The sequence below is a fragment of the Sciurus carolinensis genome, chromosome 10, assembly GCF_902686445.1.
Source record: "Sciurus carolinensis chromosome 10, mSciCar1.2, whole genome shotgun sequence".
Lineage (NCBI taxonomy): Eukaryota > Metazoa > Chordata > Mammalia > Rodentia > Sciuridae > Sciurus > Sciurus carolinensis.
The window spans coordinates 92,733,451-92,745,112 of record NC_062222.1 but is presented as its reverse complement, the minus strand read 5'-3'; positions in this window follow the sequence as shown (position 1 = coordinate 92,745,112).

The following is an 11,662-nucleotide window of genomic DNA, read 5'->3' as shown; positions in this document are numbered from 1 at the left end:
AAAAGAAGGCATTCTCAGAAACGTCATCATTCCTAAATATCTTCACTTAATGAACATAAGATATCGATCCAAAAAGTTTACTTACATAATGCATTTCATCTTTGCAAACATTGTCCCCATTTGACTGAGGAGAAAACTGATGTTAGGGAGTATTCACTGACTTACTGAAGCATAGCAAAAAACCATACATGAGCAGACTGAAAACTTCTCTGCACAGTTCAAAATGTTTTCATTCAAGCTAACAATTACATCACATATTTCTCCAATGAACAATGCATAATTCATAAGTTGTTCTTGCTTTACATTTGTGCAGCTAATGCTCCATTCAGGAGGTTTTCCCAGAGTGCAGGAACAATCAACTCTGAAGGAGTATTCAAGTCCTTACCTGTTAAGAGACAGGAGTTGCCTGTAGTTTTTATATGACAGTTTTTACAGCTTCTACCTATCAAAATTTCAGAACACACTGTTAGAAAACCTTGCAGGTGTAGAGTTACTCAGAAACAATCTTAGCCTCATCCCATTAAACATTTGAGTCATCCAAAGCTGCTTGTTCTAATTCACACTTACCCATTTACCTTCTGATTATGATGTGGCTTCCCTTGCAGTTCTGCAACAGGGAAAAAATGTGCTGATCAAAAGGGTGGGAGATTTTATAGTATCTGTGACACCTTCTTATAACAAATGAACAAATGACTTAGATGATAATGTTACTTCCCATGCAAATTACCAAGAAAGGAAATTGGGACAATCATACAAACTCAGGTGTTCTCACCACGCAAAAACTAAATTCCTCACTAAAAATTAGTAAGTTGGTATTATGGGATCCAGAAAAGAGGACTTAACATAGAAATCAGGAGGATGCATCAGCATGTTTGGATAAAATATACTGAGATAATCATAAGGTTTGAAAAGTCAGGGGAAAGAAATGCATTGTGAAGACTAGAAATAAAACTGTGCAAAAATTATATTTGAAACAGGTGTTGACAATGAGGCATTATAGCACTGTAAGGAAGATGGGGATCTGGTCAACCCAAGGAAATACATTTTACATTTTTATAATAGAAAAAAGGAATCTTTAGAAGACAATCCATAACAAATTAAGATGAAATTTCCATCATCATATTATGTCAGCTTAGGCATTAAGTAGAATGAAGAAATTGAATTCATCTGAAATCAGCATAGAGAACAAACTTTCAAAACAAAGGCAAATATAACATTTCATGTTTAAAAGAAATGGAAAACGTGTATGTCTCCGACACAGGTAAAAAGTCAAGTAGAAAGAAATTCCTGTTTTCTGAAAAATTAGGTCTTTCTCTATTCAGTTATTAATGAACCAAGTGCTATCCTAGATGATAGATGAAACGCAAGGGAAAAGGAAAATGTGTTCAGACTCAATGAAGTTTTGAATATTATTGAATAATTAAGACAAATACATATCAAACAATTTTATGCAAAAAGACAATAAAAATGATAAAGATTGCAAGCTCAGTAGCAATTCAGAAAACAAAGAACAAGGTAAACTAGAGTTGATACTCTTGAAGGGACAAACATTGGATATGAGAACATCACGAAAGCTTTATGGCATCAGTATCATAGGTCACAGCAAGAGAGCAATATCATATAGCCATCACACAAGAAAGCTTTAGCACCGTTACATTCTGTCCCACTTCCAATCAAAACTTATATATATACTTTTTCTCCCTCAAAAGAATTTTGAATTGAAAAGAACTATGTTCACGAGGTGGACATAAGTGACTGCAGACTTCTACAAGAGCATAGGTGACCCTCAATGATTTGAGAATAGGCAACACTGTTGCTAACACAAACACACATAGAACACACACACACACACACACACACACACACACACACACAATCTTTAGAAAATCAAATAAAAATCCTGGAGTGCAAGTGGAAAACTAACTGGCCTCCTTGGTATATTTTGATTGCTTGTCAAACTGAGACTCAGAGTCATTAAACATTTTAGTGGATTTCCAACATTTAAAAAATCAGAATATGCCAGTTAAAAATTCAGATTCCTATCTCACATATTTTAAAAACCTGAAGATCTGATAACACTATGTGTGATTTCCCACTTGTAATTAATTTATTCTTTCATTCATCAAATATTCACTGACTTCAAACTACGGGAAAAAAAGGAGAAGGAAGGGAGGGAGGGAAAGAAGGAAAAGAGGAAAAAAAGTTCCTGATTTCATGAAGAATATTTCAATAGAATCTACTGAAGCAGCTGCTCATTTCAAACATACATCCAACGTAAAACACCATACTTCTCCCATGATTTCTTATTTTTCTGAGAGATAAAAACAGATTTTGGAAAAAAGTTTGTAAAATATAAACTCATGTCTCTAACAATGAATCCTGAGATCCCTTGGGATCTATTCTTTTCTTTCCTTTTTAAATCTGCTTCATTCATTTATATTGCTTGTTTAATTCACAAGACATTTAAGTTTTATGATTTGTGGGATTTGTTGATTCAAGTCAAGACCCCTTGCTTTTCAGAGTGTCCAAATTCAGACCTCAACCTCATTCTTCAGCCTATTACAGTTTCAAGTCTTCCCCACAATATCTATCAGTTTCTTCAATTTTTTTGTTTCATTTTGTTTCATTTTCGTACCACGGATTGAACTCAGGGGCACTCAACCTTTGAACCAAATCCCTAGCCCTGTTTTGTATTTTATTTAGAAAGAGAGTCTCACTGAGATGCTTAGTGCCTCCCTTTTTGCTGAGGCTGGCTTTGAACTTGAGATCCTTCTGCCTCAGCCTCCCAAGCTGCTGGAAATCCAGGCATGAGCCACTAAGCCCAGCTTCTGCAAATTATTTTGTCATTATTTTCTGTTTCCACTTTGGAAGTTCAGTCTCTTTCCTTGAGATACCCTGGAATCAACAAACCCTCTTCAGAGATTTCCACACATACTCTCACATGAAGTACATCTGACTTCAGTAGGCTTTACTCAAGATCTTGGTAGACGTAGGAGGCAGCTATTAGAGAGTTCTGGAAAGTCTCTGGCATCAAGAAACCAGCTCCATGCCTATAGACACAACCCCAAGGGGCAGGGTTTGAGTGGGAAAGAGGCACAGGTTACTCTACACCAGTGGAGGATGAGTTCCAAGAGATGCTTCAACCTCCCCAACATCTTCATCCTCCAATGGGCATTCTGAGACTTGTTAGTATTTCTAAGAGTTATAGAACTCTACAACAGTAATGGATTTAATGCATCTTATATTGCTTTTTTCCCTTCCTTGTCTCACTTCCTCACTTTTTCATATTTGACCACTAAAATCACTTCCCAATAACTAATTTCACCCAAGGCTGGGTCTCTGGGTTTTGTTTATCATTTTGTTTTTACTTTGTGCCCCCCCCCCCATTTTGTTGTTATAGTTGTTGAAGAGAAAGAGGAGGTATCCAAACTAAGACTTGAAAGGAGTAGAGGTTATACTACTTTGCATTAGCCAAAGGATTCCTCGTCTTCTTCCCCTCTCTTTGCTTTCCTTGTGCCTTCTCTGGAGGCAACAAACCTTGTATTCCCTAATTTAGAGAATAGTTCCATTATATTCTAGATATTCAGTCCTATTCCACCAGCATATTTACTTGGTTTTCTAAAAACAAATATAAGGTCTTTCCTAAGAGGGTTTTGGATGCCAATTATTAAATAAATATTTTGCTCATCTTATTATAAATACTAATTAAGCAATGATAGAAACAAAATAACATACAGCTTAAAGCTGGTGTTAAAGGTTTGAGATCAGAGAAGATAGATTTTCTATAGGAAACCTTTATGGTAATACAGACAGAGAGTTCAGCAAGAGAGATTTCAAACTTTTTGATTTAGAATAACTTCTAAATGAAAATGAGGGATAAAATTAGGAATCAAGCTTGAAAAAAATTTACTTGAACATTGACCACAGAGTAGAAAGTAAATTAGCTAAGCCTTTCACTAGATAGAAATGAAGCATGGAAATTATTGCATGGTTCAAATTACTGGATAAACCAGCCTTTCTAAAGAGAAAAATAAAGGAGGATTTAGAAGAACCTGAGAAATGCTGGCCTGAGCTCATTGAATAAAGTCAGACAGTATAATCTTAATTCACCAATTCTTTTCTATTCAACATTGTGAGTGGACCTTGAGATTCCTCCTATTGGGGTGAAAATAATAGTTTGCTCATTTTCAGTAGCTTGCTTGAAATGTTAAATTGCAGAGATTACTGAGAGTGAATGAATTACTGTTGGAAAAAGGTGAAAAAGAGTTAAGATTCCTCATCCTATACCTCACCTACACTGCCAGCCCCCATTCCTAGACTTTTTGGACAGCAAGAAAAAAAAGTGTTTAGAGAAGGAACATCTAAGGAATATTCTCTCTGAGGCCTGGGCAGGGTCCCTTAATTAATTGATTAATTAATTTTTTTTTTTTTTTTTTTTTTTTTTTTGAGGCAGAAGAGGTTGGGGAAGTGGTATATGATGGGCAAAGAAAAGAAGTTACTTTTAAAGCCAGGACACACCTACCAATATCAAGGTCATTAAAAAAGAGCAGTGTTTAAAAGAAGTTTATTTTCTTGTTCCTAAAACACTTTTAATGACTACTCTACAAGTTACAATTATCTAACAATGTCCAAGAATCCTCTGAACTACATTTTGGGCATTAAAAAAGACAACAACAATAAATAGATAAGATTTGTTTGCCATTTCTATAAAAATTACTAAGCTTTGGTACAGATAAACAGTTACTTTGATGGGAGAAAAAAAAAGAAATCAATGTCATTGTCTGCCTGGAAAAATCTACTCAATTCAGATTAAAAGAGTAGATTTGGAAACTCCTAAGGATAGCTGATGAATTTCTCATAATTATACTAATAATACAGGTTCAATTTGAAATTTTAGTCTAAACAGAATAAATGTTAAAAACCACTCTTTTTTTTTTTTTTTTTTTTTTTTAATTATAGTGCCTTTCAAAGTTCTTCCTATAAAAAGTAAAGGATTCTCATCATTGGATAGGTATCTTAACACCACACTTTTGGCCAGTGACACAGGAGCCACATCTCAATGACTGATATGACCAGTAAACCAGTTACGCAAGACAAAAGCTTTGTTCGCAATTTTTTTTTTTTTTTGTATATCTTTCTTTTCTCGTGTTAAATCCATCTCCTAATTCTGTCCATTTTACTTCCTGCAGAAACTATTTCATTACTTCTGCATCCATTGCCACCACCCTGGTCTAAGTTATCAGGTCCTACCTGAAATACTGCAATAGTTCTCTTATTTGTCTTCAGAGCCATGTTTTAAAAATGTCAATTCAAACAGATTGAAGACAAAATTTCTTAGGATGACCTAAAAGATTTTACAAGATTCACCCATCAACTATTACCAACCACATCTGGAATTGTTTTCTGATTTGCTCTTTTTTTTTAATTTATTTTTATTCTAAACAAATGGGATACATCTTTTTTCTCTGTTTGTACATGAAGTAGAGGCATACCATTTGTGTAATCATACATTTACATAGGATAATGAGTTGCTCTTTAATTCAACAATACTGAACATAACTTTAAGTTAGACAATGTGCCATGCAATCTCCAACCACATTCTGACACTGGTTATTATAAAATATAATTTGTATGTTTTCATATTAATTGTTATAGCAGTTCCATATTGTACATTTCTGGAATTAATTAGGACCAAAGCATTTGAGCAAGATAGACTTAACTAACATCTTGAAAATATTCCATATTTTTCTGAGGATTAAAAAAAAACCTTATCATATTTAAATCAAAATTACATCTTAATTTTTTTCATTTTATATTTTAAAGAATAAATTTCAGTAACAACTTGTTTTCAATGATAAATAATAAGTCAGAAAATATTATCAAATGCTGTATTTGAAACCCTTTAACCTTCTACTTTCTTCCATTAAAAACAGATATTTATTCATGTTATCAGCAATAAAATTATATCAAAGTAGATAAAAATTAGTTATTCAATCATCTTAAAGAGATGCTCTAGAAATGTAATATCTGCCTAGAAACAAAACCAAAGTTAAAACATGAAGCAAAACTCAACCTGAATGTTCTTGGAGAAAAATAAAATGCTTTTTGAAATTTGAATTTTCACATTAAGGCAAGCAATCGTATATAATATTAGAAAATCAAAGCTATCAAGCAAGAAAAAAACTTCCATTTAGAAATAATACTTCAGAATGTAATAGACTTTAAAAGAACACTTTAAAGATTTCTTAGGTCATTTTTGTGTTCTCTCTAAGGAGTTGTTTTATTGTGAGAGTCTTTCTTGAAGAAATACATATATTTTATTCCCAATTTATCCTTCCTCCAGTGAGAGAAGAATGGAGAGAAAAGAAAATCATATTGTGCAATTTTTTCCAGAAACACCGTTACACCTATTTTCTAGATCCTTTTTTACAATAGAGAGATCTGGCAAGTAAATTACCATTCTTTTTAAATCTAAAGGCATTCTTCATGGTGGATTCTTGAAGCAACACTGCATTAGATGAAGAAGGTATTGAGTGATGGAATAATTAGTGTAAATGCAAAACTTAAAGAAATATATTTGTAAATTTTTGTTGACATTTTTTGTTCAATATAAATAGTAAGATATCTATATGTTATCAATGAATTATATACATGAAATAAAAGGAATGTTAAGAAATGGGACATTAATAATCTATGCCCAAGAATTAAGGTCTTTACAAAATAAAGACAAAATATCTTCAGACTTGGATATCCGGAGTCTTTTCATGTATGTCAAATATAGAAATTGTTCAGGGCTGGTGATGCATCTCAGTAGTGGTATAACACTTGCCTAGTGTGCTATGAGGTCGTAGGTTTGATTCACTAGCACTGAAAAACAAAAGAAAAGAAAAACATTGTTTTTATGGTAAGAACTAAGATACATCATTACCTAATAGAGGGATAAAACTCAACTCAGTCAGAAAACATACATCCTAGTGTTACAGAAAGATGTGTTAATTAGCCTGATTTGTTTATTCCACAACATATTCATGCATGATAACATCACATAGTGCTCCATAAATAAAGTTACATTTGTCAATTAAAAATAAAATAAAACTAAAAAAAATAAACATTTATATGTACAATGACTGTCAGTCCCCAAAATGGCCTCAAAGGATCCCCGCTTCCTGATTTTCATGGCTTTGTACAGAGAAAATTTATACATCCAATAAGGTATAGAATGTGATCTCCAGGAGCAGGTAAAAGACAGTATGGCTTTTGTGTTATGTGTTACTCTGTCTCTTGCTATACTTAGTCTGTGGGAAGCTGGTTGGCATGTTGTAAGAGAATAGATATAGCACTACAAGTAAGTCAATAGAGACAACATGTGAATTCTTTTGCCAGTAGCCAGTGAGAACACAGCCAAATAATCCCTATGTTGAATAAGCCATCTTAGAAGTGGATTCTCCTCCAGACATTCATTACCAGGCCTTTAGATGAATACAATCCCAGTTGACACCTTGACCTACTGAAAGTATCATTGCCAGAATCATCCAACTAAACTACCCTAAGAATCTCTGAGATAATAAATGTTTATTATTTAATTAGTTAGTTGAGATAATTTGTTATGTAGCAATAAATAGCTAATATATTTGCCAGGCCTTTGGTCATTTATTTTCAAGAAAATATCTTGACTTCATTACCCCCGTTTGTACATATGCATCACACGCACACATGCATACTCACATGCACTTACACAGTGTACCAACAGAAAACATATGCTAAAAATTTTGTTTTCTACTCCAAATTCACTCCATCAGAAAATATTTACCATTTCCAAATAATGCCCTCTTTGTTACTGCTCTAATTTGGACCTTGGCATGTTTCCCTCAAGGGTTAATATATTGGAAGCTTGGTCCTTGGAGTGACACTATTAAGAAGTGATAGGAGTTTTAAAAGATGAGGCCTAGTAGGAGGTGCACGGTCATCAGGAATGTACCCTTGGAAGGATTAACATAGTTTTTGTGGGACTCTGAATCAGTTCTTGGAAGCAGGCTATTATAAGAAGGCAAGCCTTCTCTTCCCCTCACTTTGACTCCCTGTCTTCCAATGTGATCTCTACTTTTATGGGTGCTGCCATTGTGAAATCTCCTCTGATGCCTTTACCAGAATTGAATGATGCTGATGTCAAGTCTGAATCTCCAGAACTGTGAGCTAAATTAACCTTTTCCTTTGTAAAAAAACTCAGCCTCTAGTATGCCATTGCAGCAACAGAAATAGAGTAATAAATTTACTTTCATTGCATATTATAAATTGCTGTAATTTCAAAATACATCATACTGATTACATCTAAAAAGTCAGAAATCAATTTTACTTCTTAAATACTTTTGTATTATACTCAAATAAATTTAATCTATCATTTATAAGGTATAGTAAGCTTGAACTCTAATACATAGTATATCATTAAAAACTAAACCTTGTTCACCCTCTCATTTGGTGTTCCCATGACTAAGAGTTTATGCTACCAACAGAAGCTTTTTTATTTCAGTATATACAAAGGTAGTCTCAGGATCCACAAAAAATAGTGGACCTGACACAATGTTTCTTGGCTAAGGCCTTTACCATAACACATAAACAAATTTATAAAGGTTGATTGTTTTGCCACTTCGGTCAAATTGCTTGCTTGCCATAAAGAACTCCTTAGAGCAATGTCTTATATATAACACCACAGGGAACCACTTCTGCACTCCCAATTTGGTGTGTGTATGTGTGTGCATGTTCACTTTTTTGTTTTTTTGAAGTGGGGCCACTACAGATTGGAAAGGCATGCAAGGGTTGTTTGTTTCCCACAAACCAGTCATCTTGCTGTGAGAAAAGGGAAGCTCCCAACTCAAGCTTCTGCAAAAATGCACTGATTGGCACTCTGCTGACTTGTTGATCTTAAGCACAGCTAGCAGAAGCCTGATTGTAATTATTCTTTTTCCTGCTCTCTCTGTATATATCAGGTGCAGCAGGGCTCTCAGGGATGTGCTGTTTAGTATCAAAACCCAACAGAGTTGGAGAGTTCTCCTTCCTCATTCACTGGTAGGCAAGGAAATACACTTAACATGGCTAAGTTGTTTCCAAGCCAAGTCAAACATGGCAGAGCTCATGATCGGAGACTAGCCAAGTGCTCATAGTGGGTGGTCAATGCACATTTGTCTATTTTAATTGAATGATCACAGAGAGCTTTAAACTAAACTGGAGCTTTAAAAGTTCCCATTATATGCACGGGCTTTTAACACTAAAATATGGTGGCAGTTCATATTCTTAGAATGTGACTATGAGAGTGTTTCTGGAAACTTCCTGAGGTGCAAACTGTAATTACTGTATGTGACTAGTGGAGTGACAAAAGAAGCTTCCCATCATAGTTTTCTACCCCCAACCAAGAGCGTTAATGGACTATCCAGTATCCTTTTAATGAATTCATTCTCTTTTTCAATTATTCAGTTATTTTTATTTCTTACAACTAAGAATCTTGACTGGTACAGAGGTGCTTTACAGAACAGATTCTAGAGTTTTAAGCTTTTATGTCATTTAAAAGGAAATAAACACTGAACAAATAATGAGCTGGTAAGCACATTATGAAATTAAAATATACCACTTTGATTTATTATTTTTAAATGATATTATAACAACAAAAGTAAGAAAAATGCAATTTCTGAATAAAAAGTTCCTTTAGATTTACCGTATTCAGCCTCACTGCAAAATGAGAGCAATGATACACAAAAATTTGGAAACTACTACTCTAGAACATTCAGCTGCAATTATATTACTAACCATCCCTTCCACCATGCTTCATAAGCTACCACTTTATTTCATTATTACCCCATTATTATCTCCTTTTATCCCTATGAAATGATGTTGTAATAAATTTTAGTAACAGTCCGTGATGAATTGAACTGGGAAAGAATTGTTTAAAAATGAATAAATCCCAAATTGAGCTATAAAATCAAGAAAATCTCTACCCAAATCCAAAGTGGTTTTGGGGCAGGGAATTTTTGTTGTTGTTTGTTTGTTGTTTTGTGGTGGTGTTTTTCTGGGTACCGGGGATTGAACTCAGGAGCACTACTTAGCCACATTCCCAGCCCTATTTTGTATTTCAGTTAGCGACAGGATCTCACTGAGTTGCTTCGCACCTCACTTTTTGCTGAGGCTGGTTTTGAAATCTCGATCCTCCTGCCTCAACCTCCTAAGCCACTGGGTTACAGGCATGCATGACCCTGCTGGCTTGTTTTGTTTTGTTTGCAGAAATTGACAAGCTGATCCTAAAACCCTTCAGGAAATGCAAGGGACCAAGAATAGCCACACACACACACACACACACACACAAACTTGAAAATAACAAAGTCGGAGTGTTCTTATTTCCTGATTTCAAAACCTAATGTAAAGCTACAGTAAACACATATAGATCAAAAAATGAAATTGACAGTTCAAAATTAAACCAACTCATTTATGGTAATTAACTTTCTACAAAACAATTAAAGAGTAAAAGAATAGTTTTTTTGTTTTGTTTTGTTTTGTTTTGTTTTTTATGTTACACAAATGGTATGCCTTTACTCCATGTACAAACAGAAACAACATGTATCCCATTTGTTTACAATAAAAATAAATTAAAATTAAATAAACAAAACAAAAAAAAGATGAAGAACAAAAAAATTGGTAGGGAAAAAAGAAAAGTTGATCATATTTTTGAGGAAGGGTGGTGAGTCACATTTAGTATCATCAGAAATTGAGGTAAATTGAGTTAACCTTATAAAAATAAAACAAAATGCATAATGCTAAACTAGAGTCAGGCAGTGAAATATCATTGAAGGATTATAAATGATAGAGTGACACAAATAATACTATGCTTCAAGAAGTTTAATTATGCGACTGAGAAAATGTTTTGTGTTTGTCAATTTTTTGTTACTATAAGGAATACCTGAGATGATAGATTTGTAAGGAGAAATGTTTTATTTTGGGTCACAACTTAGGTTTCAATGCATACTGGGTTGTCCAGATTGCTTTTGGTTCTGTTATGAGGCAGCAGGTCATGGTGAGGAGTACATGGCAGAGCAAAGTTAGTCACTTGATGGCTGAGAAGTTAAAAAGAAAAAGATAAAGAGATTGGGGGATCTCATTATCCCTTCAAGGGCATGCCCTCAGTTACCAGAAAATCTCTCCCTAATTCCCATCTCTTAAAATTTCTATCAGCTCCCAGGAGTACCCAGCTTATGACTAAGCTTTATGCACAGGAAGTGATAAAATATGAGAAATGATGGAGGAAAAGAGAGAGAGAGAGAGAGAAAGGGAGAGGGAGGGAGGTACAGATTTGACTTGGAGGATGGGGGCCTATGGTGATATAATCCTTCCAGTACAAAGAATAATATTATGCATTTGCAGATAAATGGATGGAACTGGAGAATATCATGCTAAGTAAAATAACCAATCCTAAAAAACCAAAAGCCCAATGTTTTCCCTAATAAGTGGATGATGATATATAATGGGGGTGGTGGAGTGGGGGATGAGAGAATAATGGAGAAACTTTAGATTACATAGAGGGAAATGAGAGAGAGGGGTTTATGAAAAATGGTGGAAGGAGACAGACATCCTTCCCCTATTTACATGTATGATTACACTAATAGTATGAATCTACATCATG